The following is an 18,299-nucleotide window of genomic DNA, read 5'->3' as shown; positions in this document are numbered from 1 at the left end:
ACGGGTTAAGCTATATCAACGGGCTTTTCTTTGGTATCGGCTTCCCTGAGCTCGAAGCTGTGTACTCGTCACATAAAGCGTTGCGTTGTGCATGCCAAGCGCACTATTTATCCTTCAGCATCCTTTAATTCTTCGGGCAACAGTTTCATACTTTCATTCCTATTGTCTCCGTTGCGCATGTTTTGTAGTACTCTTCTCACTCTCGCGTGTACTCGAACCAAACGTGTCCAACTGGAAAACCGTTTCAGATCTATTCTCCACTCTTTTAACGTGTTGCTTTGTTTCGGTGCGGTTCCTTTCTAAAGATTAGACGTCATAAGGGTTGCATAGGTATTCGTGTCTTCTTTCCTTTTCGAGTTTCTCATCTCTGGCATTTCACTAGGTCTGTCCGGGACTTTCATCTTTGACTACCCACTGAAATCATTTGTCAGCCAGTCAGGACCATTTCACCACAAGGAACATTTGGCTAATTCTGAAGGCGTGACCCCTCTTGTACATAAATCGGCTGGATTCTCTTTGGTAGAGACATGCTGCCACTGTTACGGCTCAGTGAACATCTGTATTTCACCAATTCGGTTGGCTACGAACGGTCGGAAGTCCTTGCCGCGTCCTCGAATCCACCATAGAACATCTGTACTGTCAGAGTAAAACGTCACGCTTTGCATTGGTACTTCTAAGGCTGTCAGCAACGACTGTGTTAACAGTAGGCCTAAAATCACACCCACGAGTTCCAGTCTGGGTACTGTCATCGGGTTCAGTGGTGCCACTTTGCTCTTTGCTACTATCAGGCGACTGGTTGTAGTATCGTTATCGTATCCACAGCGGATATAGACTGCTCACCATAAGCTTGTTGAGAGGCATCGACAAAAGTCACAATGTGCTTCGACTTAACAGGCTCTGGACTTCGCAGACACCGAGGAATCGTCACCTCGTGCAGACTTTTCAATTGCTCGAACCAAGTTCCGATTTTTTTGGCTATTTCATCTTGAACTTCGTCGTCCCAGTCGTAACCTCGCATCCACAATTCCTGAAGTAGAATCTTTGCCACAATAACGTACGGGCATATGAATCCCAGTGGGTCAAAAATCGTTGCTACCTTACGCAGGACGTTTGGCTTTGTTGTCTGCAATTCCGGGGAAACTGGAGAAGCGGTAACGGTAAACACGTCTTTAGTACTTTTCCAGGAAATTCCCAGTGTCTTCGTTATCGGGTCTTGACCATCGTTAATCGCGATCTCTGTGGCGCGTTCTTCTGATGGAATCGCCTCAATAACTTTCGGTGAATTAGAGATGCATTTCCTGGCTTACATGCCGGCGACTCCCCATAATGCCTTCAATCGACGGTATAGCTACACTCCTTCATCACCGTTTTCAACACTGTCAATAGAGTCGTCCATATAAGTGGACTTAAGGCCCGTATCAGCGGCAAGGGGATAACGGCCTTGGTTTCTTCGAGCGTTTTCCTGCGCGACGAACTGCGACTCCATAGGGGCTGAATTCTTCCCAAAAACCGCACGGTTAAACTTGAAAACATCTGGCTCTCGGTTAGGGTCAAGATCTCTCCATAGTAGTCGGAAGTGAGGTCGGTCCCGCTCTTCAATCTCTATCTGGAGGTACATTTCTTTCATTTCGCAGGCGATGTCAACAGGGTTTCGACGGAAACGGACGAGGGCTTTGAAAAGATCTTGCAGTAATTTCGGCCCAGGATGAATCATGTCATTTAAGGAAGTACAATTACATTTAGCGGCACAGTCAAATACGATTCGTACTTTTGCTGTCGATTTATCCATTCTCGCGACCGGAAAATGCGGCAAATACCTTCGTTAGCTGGCAACTGTTCGTTTGAGGGAACCTTTCGTAAATATCCTTTTCCAACATAGGCCTGGATGTTTGCTTGATATTCTTCGGCGACACGGCTGTTCTTCTTCAAATTTCTTTCGGTGCTTCGTGGTCGAGACAGTGCCATAGGTTTAGTGTCAGGGAGATCGGGTTTGTTTTCTTTCCAAGGAACGGCTACACGATATCTTCCATTTTTGTACTTTAGGGAATCTTTCACTTTGCTTAAAGCTAGTCTTTCTTCTTCGGTGAGTACGAGTCGGTCATCGCGGTCTGCATGTGCCAGACTTCTCAGTTTCCAAGAATCTCTTTAAGCTGTTGTCGACATCACAACAGGACTCTTTTCTCTCGCTTCAAATTGGCTCTCTAGTGAACAAGGAACGAATAACGTGGGAACGTGTCCCCGCGGTTTCGCTTTCGTCAGGCGCACCTATACAACTCCACCCAAGTGGTCTGAGGCGGGCGATAGGTCCATCAAGTTTTCCTCGGAGATCAACATGTGAATAATGGAGTTCAGCGTTATCAATGCCAATCAAAAGATCGACAAGTCCACCATTTGCCGGCTTGGGAAAACTGCACTGGGTCAGGTGAGGCCATTTATCCTGATGTTTGTTCCAGTTCACAGCTCTGTAACTACCTGTGACTTTCTGAGGATATGTTTTTACCCCTATTTCCTTTGACAACCTGCCATCTACACTTTCGATTTAAATTTCTAATGGCATGGACTGAAACGTTTCGACGGTGTCGTTGAGAACATGAACTTGAATTTTTTCGAAAGGCTCTTGCAGTCGTAGTACCCCAGCAACCTCTTCATTTAGGAAAGTTTCGTTCGATGCGTCGTCTAGAATGGCGTTTATTTTTACTTTTTTACCATTGGCCTTCATCCACACAGGGACAGTTCGTAACGAATAAGATTCAGTCGACGTTCCTTCATTACAGCTGGTCAGGGTCACAGCGGGTGCCCCTTCCCGTGGAACATCTGGGCTTCTCTCATCTTCAACATAAGACAACGTTGTAAGTCGGTCCAGTTTCTGACAAAACTTCACCTTCATGAAGAAGATGGTGATGATTTCGAGAGCAACCATCTATACCACACTTGCGGGCTCCTAGGCAATATTTTCCCCTATGATCAGAGGCTAAGCAACGGAAACACAGCTTTCTTTCTTTCGCGATCTTCCAGCGGTCATCCACTCCTCTGTCGTAAAATTCCTTGCAATACCACACCCCGTCATTGAAACTGTGACAGAGAGAACATGGAGGCTTCACACCACGCGGCTCTTTCGCCATTGCAACAGTATGTAAATTTCGCATCCTGCTCTGATCCTGGTATCTCGGTACTCTCGGCAATCTGGCGGGCTCGACAGGTTTCGACTCAATCCCGTTCACCATTTCCGCTGCTTCTATTCGGTCAGGCAACTTTTTTACCAGCGGGCTGTGAAGAGTTCCATCTCGTAACTCACCGTCTCTTCCATCGGCCTGTAACTTTACCACTGTAGTTCTAACAAGGTCAGCAAACTTCTCCAGCGCGTGGATATCGTTGCTTCTTATTAACGGCGCCTGTTCTAGTTGATCCAAGTAGGCTCGCAGAAGCCGGCGCGTACCTCCCTACTTCGTCTTTAATATTTCTTTTGCCTCCTCGTATTCGGGGGCGGTGATTCCAAGACCACGGATGGCTTCCAAAGTGTTCCCCATAAGGCATTGTCGTAATCTTGCCATTTTCAAATGTACTGGCTCCGTAGACTCGTCTTCGAGACTTGTAAAAAGGGCCCAAAGATCTTCAAACTTTCTCTTGTCACCATTGAACGTAGGAACTGTTAACGGCTTCAAATATCGGTTCCGGACGTCGCGGTTGCCGTGACTTTCGTTAAGCTGATCTTCTCGGGCCGATTGCTCGTAGCGATCCACTGTGTTCTCGCTTAATGGCCAGTTCATATTTTCGGTTTTGGACGCTCGGACTTCAATCGCATTTTGACCCGCTTCAATCGTTTCTTGTACTTCTCTTTCGATCGTTTCAGACTCTTCAAACGCTTCTTTTTTTGCAGCTTCTTCTTCGAATTCCACATAGAATGCGGTCCGTTCCTCTAAAGTCTCTTGTACGTCCTCTAGCACTGCCCACAGCTGTTCAATGACACTTTGTATGTCCGTTATTTCTGAATCTCCAAAGCATATTTTTTCGAACTCATGTCTGAGTTTTGTCAATTTCGTCTTTGCAGTACGTTTTCTTCTCTTTATCTCTATCAACAGAACGTCCTTTTGCTTCTGTTTGTCGACTCCACTCGGTCCAGTTTTGTCGTTTTTCTCGGTAACATCAACGACTTCGCAATTATCGGATTCACCGGAAGCCATAGCACTCAACTCGCAAACGATATCACAAAAAAATTACAGCTCATACCTTGCTCCCATCGTGGTCGCCAAAAATGTTCGGAAGCGAAACGGGAAATCCAAACAAACGCTTTAATTCCAGCACGGTAAACTGTCAGACTCACGGTAAACGACAACGACCATTAAACAAAACTGCTACTCGATAAACTAAAAACTTTTCAACTCCCAATAAGAGATCGCACACGTCAAAATTAAAAGGTCCGCGTGATTTGCTTACGATATTATTAGCCTAAGTAGTCCCAAAGCAAGCGCACGCGAGTCGCACGCGCACAAGTTCATCAACGTCTTCTCAACAACCACAACGAGTTTTTAACTTACAATTGCTGGGACACACAGGTGTCTAGGTCGTTGTTAAGCAGAGACTTATTTGATTTCAGTTTCAATAAACTGCCAAGAAATAGAAGTAAGAGTGGAGCCCAAAGCTATGTGGCCGCCATGATGTAATATGCTAACATCCCTTCGTTCTAGACTTTCAAGTAACGAACTCTTAAGCACATCAGATGTTTTTGTTGGTCGTATCATTTTCTGTTGCTTCATGCCATGAAGCAACAAAAAAATGTTAAGATAAGATCATAGAATTTATTTCGAAGACTTACAGCCGAAAGGACAAGCAGTGGAAGAGAGGTGGACAAGCCAGCCTGGTCGTTGAAAATTCAGGGGGCACAACGTCCATGCTAGCACCTGCACTTGGCCCATTGACAGTTTGCTACTGAACAGCCTGGGTTTAAAGCTCCGGTGTGGGTATTGTATCCTTTTCTATTGTTAGTCAATCGTGGTTTGTTTTTCGATTAAACAGGGCTTCTTGAAAGAGGCCATTCTAGTCTATTTCTTTTCTCCTGCCATTTTACACGATAACAATAATAATTTATTTACTTATATGCTGCGCGTGTTACATATGCAGATGCTCACACGCGCATTACAGTATAATAATCTTGAAGTACAGTCTTTAAAATCAGTACAATCATTACAATCTTTACAATCCTGATTATTGAAAGTATAGTATTTACAATCTTAAAAATCTTTATAATCGGTATTTTGGATATATCAACAAAGTTGAAATGGTAAATTGGCCACCGTAACGATTACAAAAGCTGACGTTTCGAACGTTAGCCCTTCGTCGGAGCGAATAGAGGAATTGTGGGTTGTGTGTGCTTTTAAAGGCAGAAAATGGAGCTACGTTATTGGTGGGAACATGGCAACGAGAAAAACACGAATAAATTAGTGAAATGAAAAGCGTTCGTTGATCCCTGTGAGATTTAGACTGCCGGTTTGAAAGATGAGCTTTTGTTCAAGAGTTTTACGGCTTTCCGTGCTACCTAAGTGTAAGGAAAGACCGCAGATTGCCTATGTTGCTTAGAATGATTAGGTAAATTAAAATGTCTAGCGACTGGTTGCGATGTGTCCTTGTCATTCTTTTCCACGTCTCGAACGTGTTCTCGGGATCGGTCACTTAGTCTTGTGCCTGTTTCGCCGATGTATATCTTTTCGCAATAAGTGCAAGTTATGCAATAGATTACATTGGCGGAGGTGCACGTGAAGTGATCGGTGATGTTAATGGATCGTTTAGGTCCCGATATTTTATCAGTGTTGTGAATGAAAGGACCCGTTTCGCATCGTGCACGAGCGCATTTAAAAGTGCCTGGTTGGTCATTAGTCTGAAAAGAACTTCTGACCAAAAAATTGCTTATGTTTTTGTCGCGTTTTAATGAAACGAGCGGAGGCTGCGAAAAGATAGTGCTTGTCTCTGGATCGTTTTGAAGTAATTTAAAGTTTTTAAGAATGATGGATTTAACTGAGTGGTTGGAGGGTGAAACGTGAGAGTGAATGGAATGCGGTCGGAATCTTCCTTATGCGACGTTTGTAGTGCTGAATGTCGATCAATAAGTTGGGCGCGGTGGTAACCCGCTTGAACGACAGAAACAGGGTAACCACGTTTATCGAAAAACTGGCACATTGACTCTGATTTGTGGTGGAAATCAGAGTCATCACTACATAATCAGTAATCAGACAGATTCTTAACCAGCCACAAAATAGCTACTAGGCTAAGACCAAATGGCTGGAGGGCTGTTAAGTGTCCAAAGCAGTTGTTTTGGGAAGGGAGTGCAATGGACACTGCTTCGCTACAGATTCAGGGAGCTGAATAATAGTAATAGTAATAATTTAATTAAAGTCAATTACACAGGGAGTGGTTGCCCTGATCTCCCGAGCCAGAGGCTCATGACAAAAGTGATTGACAGAGAAAATATAAAGAGCATTACGTACATACAATATTTAAAAAAAAGTTATTCGATCATAAATATAATATATAATGTAATGAGTTGATGCAGTTTATATAGTGGTGACAAGTGCTGAGAATAATCGTTGGAAATGATAAATATCAAATTGAACAATTGTTGCACTGGCAACCAGGAAAATCGAACTTGCTGATTGATCTACGAAAAATTAACACATTTTCAGCAGACTTTGCTGACGAAGGTAACTGATTCCAAATTCGAGAGATAATACGTGAAAAGGAGTCGTGCATGAATTGGGTACTGTAAGATTTCTGTTCAACATTATGGCCTCTGTTACTTAAATTACAAGTTGGAATGCGGGGCTTAAAAAAATGACTAATGTAATTTGGGCCATTTTTCTTGAAATATTTAAAAAATATAACGAGCGATTGTTCTATGCATCTATTTGATAATGATCTCATGTCGATTAATTTAAGGGCAGATTCATAAGACACTGAGTTATTTAAGTTTAAAATTGTTCTTAGACCATAATGCCTTGCCTTTTCTAGTTTATTACTTAACGTTTTTGTAAGAGCAATGAAAAGAGGACTTCAATATTCGAAATGAGATAGAATAAAGCTTCTGTTGAGAGCTATCATTGTGTTCTTTGGTAGTAAGCGTTTTATACGTCTCATCGCCCCTATTTTTGCATAGACTTTATAAGGGATATCCTTTATGTGTTCCTGGAAAGATAGTTTATTATCCAACTTTATTCCCAGGATCTTGAGGTGGTATTTGGTTTCAATAGCACTGTTTTCAAATAGAAGATCATAATCGTACTTTGATTTACCCATTATCATTCCTTGCATTTTGTCATCGTTAAATTTCATTTTTTTTTTTTCATTTTTTTCGTTCCTGCTTGAGGTAAATAATCGCTAAACTTCAAAATGTAGAAATATATATATATATATATAACCAAAATAGCGGAATGAGATCATCATCTACTACTGGTACAACCCGCCGTATAGCAGAAACGTTGAAACAAATGTTAGAAATTGCTTTCTTTCCCTGATCGACCAGCACTTCCCCAAATCTAATCCACTACATAAAATTTTCCTTCGGAACACTGTTAAATTAAGCTACAGCTGCATGAATAACGTTAAATCAATTATCTCCTGCCACAACAAAGCCGAAATAAGAAAATCCACAGTCGCTGAAGGAAATAACAAAAACTGTAACTGTCGTAAACCGGACACGTGCCCCATGGATGGTAACTGCAGCGTGGTGAACATAATACACCAAGCCGAAGTAACCACGCAAACAACAAGGGAAACGTATATCGGACTTTGTGATACTCCATTCAAATTAAGATATCGAAACCACATTTGCTCATTCCGTAAAGAACGTTATAGAAACACAGCTGAGCTTAGTAAGCATATTTGGAACCTGAAAGACCGAAACATTGAGTACAACATTAAATGGCGCAAAGTAAAACGGGCAAGATCTTACTCAAACGTCACCAAGAATTGTGATTTGTGTTTGTGGGAGAAGTATTATATTTTGTGTAAGCCCGAAAAGTCAACCTTAAACAACCGAAATGAATTAGCATCGTCCTGTAGACACTCTAGGAAATTTCTGCTAAAAATGTCAAATTTAGTGCTTTCGAAAGCAACTTCTCAGTTATAGAGGGGTAGAATTCACAAACGTCGAAACAGATGAATGAAAGAGAGCTCTTGTTTTCTAACTCTTAAACCATTTTAAGACACTGGGGGTGTTTTTCCACTGGTTTACTTTACTGCTGGTGATGATAGCGTTGTTAATTTCATCGAGGATATGCTTACTAATTTTCCCAATTTCAGACTTAGAAGGGTTTATTAAGCGGCATGATGGGTTGTCTTGAAAATTGGGGTTATGATCTTTTAACTTGATTAATGCAGCTTTCTTAGCCAATTTCTCAATGCGGCTGTCCAACTTGAGTCGCTCAGCAATTCTGGCAGACTGGGAGTATAACTTGTCAACAAGGGGATCGCTTGACTTTCTGTAGGTCTTGGTAATGTTCTCATTAAGCACTTTGTCGTATGAGGAAGGATTCATGGTATAGAAATTATCGGTTTTATCGGCGGAAATGAGGAGGGTGCCTAGCTTCTTAATCTTGTTCTTAATGTCGCTATTTAGCTTACTCTGAAAACTGCATTTGGTGTCCTTGAATTTTATGTTCTGGATAAGCTGGGTCATGACATCTTCAAAAGGTGGCAACTCGTTGATTTGAGGCGGAGAGTTTCTTGATTTAAAACCGTATGACTCGTTTGCTTTGGATTCTGTATTGTTTAAGAAATGATAAGCTTTCCACCGCATCCGACGTAGAAAATGTTCCGTCTTCTCGATGAATCTCTTCAAGTATTCGTTCTTTCCCGGCAGTGGGATATTCTAAACAGGCAGCGGAACATTACATGGTTTAACCCACCATATAGCAAGAACGTGGAAACTAACGTCGGAAAATGCTTCCTTGCACTTGTTGATAAGCATTTCACCAAAACTAATCCTCTTCACAAAATTTTTAACCGAAACACCCTTAAATTGAGCTACAGCTGCATGGGCAGCATTAAAACTGTCATATCTAACCATAACAAAGCAGAAATCCGGAAACTCGCACGCACTAGTGATCAAGCTAGGAAAAGCTGCAGCCGTAGGAAACCTGACATATGCCCCATGGATGGAAGCTGTAACATGGAAAGCGTAATTTACTAGGCAGAGGTCACCACAGAAAGCGCCACGGAAACATACATCGGTCTCTGTGACACCGCGTTTAAAATGCTCTACAGTAACCACTTGTGTTCATTCCGAAACGAACGTTTCAGGCATGCTACTTAACTTAGTAAATATATATGGAGTCTTAAGGACAAGAACACTAAGTTTAATATTAAGTGGCGCAAGGTGTAACAAGCTAGTTCTTATTCCAATGTAGCTAAGAGATGCAATTTGTGTTTGTGGGAGAAATATTTTATCATTTGTAAACCGCAAATGGCGAGCTTAAACAAGAGAAATGAGCTGACATCATGTTGCAGACATGTCAGGAAATTCCTGTTAAAGAACGTAACGTTACGATAGCGCGTGTAGTATATTGCGCGCGCATGTACACATTGTTCTGTCTTTTAAATTTCGGTGGATTGTAACCGTTATTTCTGGCTGTTGCCTGACGATTGCTTCGCGAGAGGCGTGAAACTCAGAGTTGCAGTAAAAGTTCAAGTAGCCTAGATCTTCAAGTATAATGATATATATATATATATATATATATATATATGATTTAAACAAACATATATATATATATATACGTATGATGCTCGATCCTCGCAGTAGATAGCGCTATTTATGCAATAGCGAAAATCAGACCTGAAAAAAATCAGGCCAGTACGGGACTCGAACCACTGACCTCTGCGATACTAGTGCAGCGCTCTACCAATTGAGCTAACAAGCCAACTGGGAGCAGGCCGTTAAGCTGATTCGTCAAATTGAGTTAACAAGCCTGCTCCTGGTTGGCTTGTTAGCTCAATTGGTAGAGCGCTGCACTAGTATCGCAGAGGTCAGTGGTTCGAGTCCCGTACAGGCCTGATTTTTTTCAGGTCTGATTTTTGCTATTGCATAAATAGCGCTATCTACTGCGAGGATCGTGCATCATACGTATCTAATACCGCAGTTCAAAATATATGAACTTCATATATTCATTCTATCTCATATATATATATCTATATATATATATATATATAGATATATATATATATATAATTATACCTCAAGATTTAGGTTACTTGAACTTTTACTGCAACTCTGAGTTTCATGCCTCTTGCGAAGCAATCGTCAGGCAACTGCCAGAAACAAAGGTTACAATCCACCAAAATTTAAAATACAAAACAATGTGTACATGCGCGCGCAACATACTGCACGCGCTATCGTAACGTTACGTTCTTTAACAGGAATTTCCTGACATGTCTGCAACCTGATGTCAGCTCATTTCTTTTGTTTAAACTTGCCATCTGCGGTTTACAAATGATAAAATATTTTTCCCACAAACACAAATTGCATCTTTTGGCTACCATTGGAATACGAACTAGCTTGTTTCACCTTGCGCCACTTAATATTAAACTTAGTGTCTTTATCTTTAAGACTCCATATATATTTGCTAAGTTCAGTAGCATGCCTGTAACGTTCGTTTCGGAATGAACACAAGTGGTTCCTGTAACGCATTTTAAAAGCGGTGTCACAGAGACCAATGTACGTTTCCTTTGCGGTTTCTGTGGTGACCTCTGCCTGGTAAATTATGCTTTCCATGTTACAGTTTCCATCCATGGGGCATATGTCAGGTTTTCGACAGTGGCAGCTTTTCCTAGCTCGATCATTAGCGCGTGCGAGTTTCCGGATTTCAGATTTGTTGTGGTTAGATATGACAGTTTTAATGCTGCCCATGCAGCTGTAGCTCAGTTTAAGGGTGTTCCGGTTGAAAATTTTGTGAAGAGGATCAGTTTTTGTGAAATGCTTATCAATAAGTGCAAGGAAGCATTTTCCGACGTTAGTTTCTACGTTCTTGCTGTATGGTGGGTTAAACCAAGTAATATTCCGCTGCCTGTTACTTCGTGGACGTGGTGCCTGGTTTGATGCAGCGTTGAACGACAGGGTGTAGCTGTACCCACTTTTTTTGAGAGCTTCTTGATAAATAGGTTTAGCACTATCGAAGCATTCTCTGTCGGAAGATATCTCGGAGAGCGTCCTATTGATTGATTCAGGGATGTTGTGCAGAATGGACGGTGGGTGGTTAGATTTTTTATGCACGTACAGGGGGATGTTGCCTTCCTTAGTAAGAACGTAACGTTACGATAGCGCGTGCAGGATGTTGCGCGCGCATGTACACATTGTTTTGTCTTTTAAATCTTGGTGGATTGTAACCGTTATTTCTGGCAGTTGCCTGACGATTGCTTCGCAAGAGGCATGAAACTCAGAGTTGCAGTAAAAGTTCAAGTAACCTAAATCTTGAGGTATAATTATCCATAGCTCTAGCCCTGCTATTGAGCACTCTTTAGTAGATGATGATCTCATTCCGCTATTTTGGTTATATATATATATAAAAGCAGTAAAAAGCAGTAAAAGTTCAAGTAACCTAATTATTGAGTACTAGTTTGAGCACTCTGGCATGACTTAGACGATACCACAAAGGTTGGATCGTTTGGGGTGACCATATTGGTTCTCCTCCATCCTAGCATTAGCACTGCACTGATGAGGCCCAGAAGGCCGAAACAGTACTGTCTGCAGTTAGTTATATATATATATATATATATATATTTAACAATTATTCCACGAGCGCGCCTTGGATATGGTATGATAAATAGCTATAATCATCTCATATCCAACAAATGCGAGTGCAATAATTGTTTTATTAAAAACGTTACATTAAATTATTAAATTTCATTAAATTTTTAGCTCCCTTTTAATTTTAAGCTGACGCGCACGCTTACCATATTTGTAGATTATGGTATATTGGCTCATATACCATAATGGCTAAGCCAATAAAAAGTCTTGAATTGCATTATCCAATGATCCAGTTTTTAATAAATATATATGCATGCTCACTAGTTTACTCTAGTTTGAGCACTCTTGCATGGCTTAGACGACACCACAAATGTTGGGTCGTTTGGGGTGACCCTCTCGGTTCTCCTCCATCCTAGCATCAGCACTGCACTGATGAGGCCCAGAAGGCCAAAACAGTACTTTCTGCAGTTAGATATAGCTCTTTGGCATACAAAGCTTTGCTTTCATGTCCAAATTGAGCACACTACCTAGGATGAGTCATTGATGTTGCCAATGCGCATGCACACTAGTTTACTCTAGTTTGAGCACTCTGGCATGGCTTAGATGACACCACAAATGTTGGGTCGTTTGCGGTGACCCTCTCGGTTCTCCTCCATCCTAGCATCAGCACTGCACTGATGAGGCCCAGAAGGCCGAAACAGTACTGTCTGCAGTCAGTTATATATATATATAAAAGCAGAAATGTCATGGTCAAGAGAGGCCAACTCCAATGTAGCTTTGTTGGTTTATTAGCTCGACGTTTCGACCGCCTCGGTCTTCCTCAGGAGCATACTAATTACATGAGCAATATTCAAATTTGAAATTCATGTCAACAGTAAACATTTCATGACGTAATAATATAAAAATAGAATAGATAACAGCGAAACGTGTTATAGTCACTAAGGTAGATAAATTAAAATAGTTATAATTCATGTAGTAAGCTTATTGATAGTAGGATTGGGTCTTAAAATCCAATAACTTTCCCTTGCTTTTCTGATTTCTTGATTTTGACTTCTAACTTTTTCAATAACCGTAAGTTTAAAATTATCCACTCCACAGTTCTTAAAATGTCTGACAGAGGGTATGTTTTTATGTCCACCTTTGATGTCGCTATCGTGTTGATTGCCACGATGGTGTATTGAGTGACCTGTCTCGCCTAAGTACTGATCGTTACATTTGCTACATTGTATCAGGTATATCACATTGCTAGTCTTGCATGACGTGTGTTGTCGCAGTTTTATCGCTTCTCCTGTAGTGCCGCTTTTAACTGTTCCTGTAAATTGCCCCTATGCTTTGCAGCAGTTGTATCTTATGTCAGCCCTACAAGGCCAGAATCCGGGACGAGTGAATTGCAATGGTTTCTGCTTTGTATGTTTGTGACAGAAATGAATTGTGAGATTTTTGTTTGTATGGAATGATCGGCCACAGATTGTACAGGTAGTATCAGATGGAACTTGAATGTGTAGATTGCTTATATCGTGTGAGGACTCATCAGTGGAGGGGGCTGTGTCAGTGGCCATCGGCGATCGCAGTCTTCTGTGGGTAAGTATCTGTGTTAAATTACGCCCTTTTCGATAGGCAACGAGAGGTGGTTCTTTGAATATGGCCTGTGTGTTGGACGATGTCAAGAGTATTTGATGGTGTTCCTTGAGGATTCTGTGGATGTTTGGCAGTGCTGGGTTGTAAGTTATTAGAAGTGGTACACGGTCAGTGGAGGAAATAGGTTTGCTTGTGAGCGCTTCCTGCCTTGATGTTCTCCTTACTTTCATGATACATTCCTTAATCAACTTATTCTTGTAACCTCGCTTAAGCAGTATGTTGTGTAGCTCACGTGCTCGTTTTTCAAAAAACTCGTTGTCAGAGCAGGTGCGTCGTAGCGTGGGCCTCTTGTACTCCAAGGGTGTAATCAACACCAATACAGCAGAGTATCTGGTAATGGAAAACGCTCAACCAGGAAATATAAATTTCTTTCCTAAAATCCACAAACCGCAACGCCCACCTCCCGCTCGACCGATTTGTAACACCATCAAATCTGCCACAACTAACATCTTAAAGTAGTACAGGCCTGAATTTTTTTCAGGTCTGATTTTCGCTATTGCACAAATAGCGCTCTCTACTGCGAGGATCGTGCATCATACGTATCTAATACCGCAGTTCAAAATATATGAACTTCATATATTCATTGTATCTTAAAGTGGATTGATGATAAACTACAACTACTGGTCTAGAAACTGCCCTCCCATCTGAAGGACGACAACGACTTTCTCTGTAAACTTGTCGAACTGAACAAAAGTCATACCTTACCGCCAGAGACTATTTAAGTAACATGGGACGTCAAATCCTTTTACACTAACATTCCACATGATGGTGACATGGAAGCATGCGACTACTTCATACGCCTTGATAATTTTGCAAACAACAGAAGGGAAACCATCGCACAATTCATCAATCTCGTTCTAACTTGTAATAACCTAACCTTCCAAGGGAAACATTACATTCAACAAACAGGAACAGCTATGGGAACACGAATGGTGCTGAGTTACGCAAATCTCTACATGGGTCGCCTTGAGGATCGCTTTTTGAGAGAAGCTGCTGACCAACCTCTTGTCTGGTTCAGATACATCGATGACAATTTTTTCATATGGACACATGGCGAAGAAAAACTCAAAAACTTCTTTAACAAATGTAACTCCTTTGATCCACACATCAAGTTTGAACAAACCACTTTCCTAGACGTTCGAGTAATCATCAAAAACAACGGCGAACTTAGCACAGACTTATACACAAAACCTACTGATACCCATCAATACCTAAACTGGACCAGTTGTCATCCACGACACACTAAAACATCCATCCCATAGACCACTTTCATAAATGGCTGCTGGATCAATATTCTTTTGTTTAAATTTAAATTTGCCTAGGTGGCCTCGTTCTCCAGTACAAAATTCAAAAGAATACATTATCTCAAGCGAGGCCACCCAGGCAAATTTAAATTTAAACAAAAGAATATTAATCCGGCAGCCATTTATGAAAGTGGTCTATACAGCTTGGCATTGAGGCTACGACGTATCTGCTCTGGCAACGAGTTTTTTGAAAAACGAGCACGTGAGCTACACAACATCAAACTGCTTAAACGAGGTTACAAGTATAAGTTGATTAAGGAATGTATCATGAAAGTAAGGAGAACATCAAGGCAGGAAGCGCTCACAAGCAAACCTATTTCCTCCACTGACCGTGTACCACTTCTAATAACTTACAACCCAGCACTGCCAAACATCCACAGAATCCTCAAGGAGCACCATCAAATACTCTTGACATCGTCCAACACACAGGCCATATTCAAAGAACCACCTCTCGTTGCCTATCGAAAAGGGCGTAATTTAACACAGATACTTACCCACAGAAGACTGCGATCGCCGATGGCCACTGACACAGCCCCCTCCATTGATGAATCCTCACACAATATAACCAATCTACACAGTCAAGTTCCATCTGACACTACCTGTACAATCTGTGGCCGATCATTCCAAACAAACAAAAATCTCAAAATTCATTTGTTCTCGCAAACATAAAAAGCAGAAATCGTTGAAATTCACTCGTCCCGGATTCTGGCCCTGTAGGGCTGACATAAGATGCAACTGCTGCAAAACATATGGGCAATTTACAGGGACAGTCAAAAGCAGCACTACAGGAGAAACGACAATACTTCGACAACACACGTCATGCAAGACTAGCAATGTGATATACCTGATAGAATGTAGCAAATGTAACGATCAGTACTTAGGCGAGACAGGTCACTCAATTCACCATCGTGGCAATCAACACGATAGCAACATCAAAGGTGGACATAAAAACATACCCTCTGTCAGACATTTTAAGAACTGTGGAGTGGATAATTTTAAACTTACGGTTATTGAAAAAGTTAGAAGTCAAAATCAAGAAATCAGAAAAGCAAGGGAAAGTTATTGGATTTTAAGACCCAATCCTACTATCAATAAGCTTACTACATGAATTATAACTATTTTAATTTATCTACTTTAGTGACTATAACACGTTTCGCTATTATCTATTCTATTTTTATATTATTACGTCATGAAATGTTTACTGTTGACATGAATTTCAAATTTGAATATTGCTCATGTAATTAGTATGCTCCTGAGGAAGACCGAGGCGGTCGAAACGTCGAGCTAATAAACCAACAAAGCTACATTGGAGTTGGCCTCTCTTGACCATGACATTTCTGCTTATATATATATATATATATATATATATATATATAAATATTATGAGAGGAAAAAAGGACGTAACTACATTTCCCGACAAGCCTGTTTCGTGAATCGCTTCACTCTTCAGGGGTTTAATGAAAGAATATTCATGTGACTATCGTTTATATACTAGGAAAATTTGCATAATGCGCGGTAAACTTAAAAACTTTAAAGTTCAGTTGTTGCGTAGCAACGCTTTGTTTCTGTGTCGGCATGAAGATACGAGTTCGTTACGCTTATTTAGTGATGAGAGGTCGGGTCGGTAAATTATCAGGAATTTTTCTTTTAGGCAGAGGTTGCATCTTTTATTGGAGCTGTTGTAGGGAGAGTTAGATGATAAGATGCGCCATGAGATGCGCCATGAGATGCGCCATGAGATATATATATATATATATATATATATATATATATAGGAAGTCTGCAAGTCGATTTTCGCGTGGAACAGTGCTCAATACGTTGAAGCAGAGCAGAATAAATATTATGAGAGGAAAAAAGGACGTAACTACATTTCCCGACAAGCCTGTTTCGTGAATCGCTTCACTCTTCAGGGTTTTTCGATTCACGAAACAGGCTTGTCGGGAAATGTAGTTACGTCCTTTTTTCCTCTCATAATATTTATATATATATATATATATATATATATATATATATATATATATAGAGGATACCACAAAGGTTGGGTCGTTTGGGGTGACCGTCTCGGTTCTCCCCCATCCTAGCATCGGCACTGCACTGATGAGGCCCAGAAGGCCGAAACAGTACTGTCTGCAGTCAGTTATATATATATATATATATATATATATATATATAAATATTATGAGATATATATAAATATTATGAGATATATATAAATATTATTATTATTATAACTAACTGCAGACAGTACTGTTTCGGCCTTCTGGGCCTCATCAGTGCAGTGCTAATGCTAGGATGGAGGAGAACCAATATGGTCACCCCAAACGATCCAACCTTTGTGGTATCGTCTAAGCCATGCCAGAGTGCTCAAACTAGAGTACACTAGCGAGCATGCGCAATTGCAGAGCAATGACTCATCCTAGTTAGAGTGCTCAATTTGGACATGAAAGCAAAGCTTTGTATGCCAAAGAGCTATATCTAACTGCAGACAGTACTGTTTCGGCCTTCTGGGCCTCATCAGTGCAGTGCTAATGCTAGGATGGAGGAGAACCAATATGGTCACCCCAAACGATCCAACCTTTGTGGTATCGTCTAAGCCATGCCAGAGTGCTCAAACTAGAGTACATATATATATTAAGTGTAAAACGATGAAACATGGAGCAAACTTCTAACTGTTCCAGCTTTAATGTGGCGACGTTTCGGCCTTCGGCCTTCTTCAGGTGGAACGTATTTACATAAAAACTAAAAACTTAAAGTCCTAGTAGGTTTACAGAATGACCTGAATTCATACTAAACGTAAGAAATATAAATAGTATTGCGTAATGCATTCCAGACCTAAATAATAGGATTTAATAATGAGTAAAAGGCAAGAATGTGCAAGGGGCGAAATAACCACGATTGGTTGCGAAGAACTCAATTACATTGTGTAAATGATGCCCTAATTACGTATTATAGCGGACGCGATTTTTGGATGTGAATTCGCGTCTTTTGTTAAGTCCGTGGGGACTAAGTGTACACAGTTGTGTGGTCCAGTAGGCCTCTCTCATAAGTAATAATCTATCAATATAAGCTGCGTCCCCTTGGCTGGTAATTTTCTCAATAACAATAAAATTAATTTCAGAAATTTCGTGTTTGGTACAATTGAAGTGGGCTGCAAGCTCGCACGTTTTTTTGTTTGTTCGCATAGATGACTTGTGATTACGAAAACGCACCTTGAATTCAGTGGAAGTAGAACCCACGTATTGTAAATTGCATTTCTTGCACGAGGCCAAGTAAACAACATTTCTGGAAGAGCAAGACCAGTTTTGGCAAATATTATAGGTCCGGCCTGTGGAAAAACTCTTAAATTTGGAATCTTGAATTAAAAAATTCTTGCAAAGGTCGCATCTAGAAGAGCATTTAAAACACCCTCCCGTTTCCTTCTCTGCCTGACTAACTTTCCCACCCACACAAAATCTAGAAGGCGCCAAAATGTCTTTGAGGTTTTTGGTACGGCGATATGCTGGAAAAATCGATTTTGATGGAAAAATTTCCGATAACTCAGGTGACGATCTTAAGAGATGAGCATGCTTTTGGATAACCCTCTGAATATCAGAGAGGATAGGACTGTAGTCGAGGACTAACGGAAATAC

General features: G+C 40.9%; 1 protein-coding gene and 1 pseudogene across 1 annotated transcript in view; both read right to left on the bottom strand.

The window, feature by feature from the left end:
• LOC148741321 (uncharacterized) overlaps positions 1 to 18,299 on the bottom strand; it is a 220,957-nt gene that overhangs the window by 137,954 nt on the left and 64,704 nt on the right. The gene's annotated exons all lie outside the window — the stretch shown is intronic.
• Positions 1,188 to 1,940, bottom strand: LOC148741325 (uncharacterized; annotated as a pseudogene).

This window comes from Stylophora pistillata, chromosome 1 (genome assembly GCF_964205215.1).
Source record: "Stylophora pistillata chromosome 1, jaStyPist1.2, whole genome shotgun sequence".
NCBI classification, from domain to species: Eukaryota; Metazoa; Cnidaria; class Anthozoa; order Scleractinia; family Pocilloporidae; genus Stylophora; species Stylophora pistillata.
Note: the sequence above shows the minus strand (reverse complement) of the source record. Positions and strands in the feature narration are given on the sequence as shown.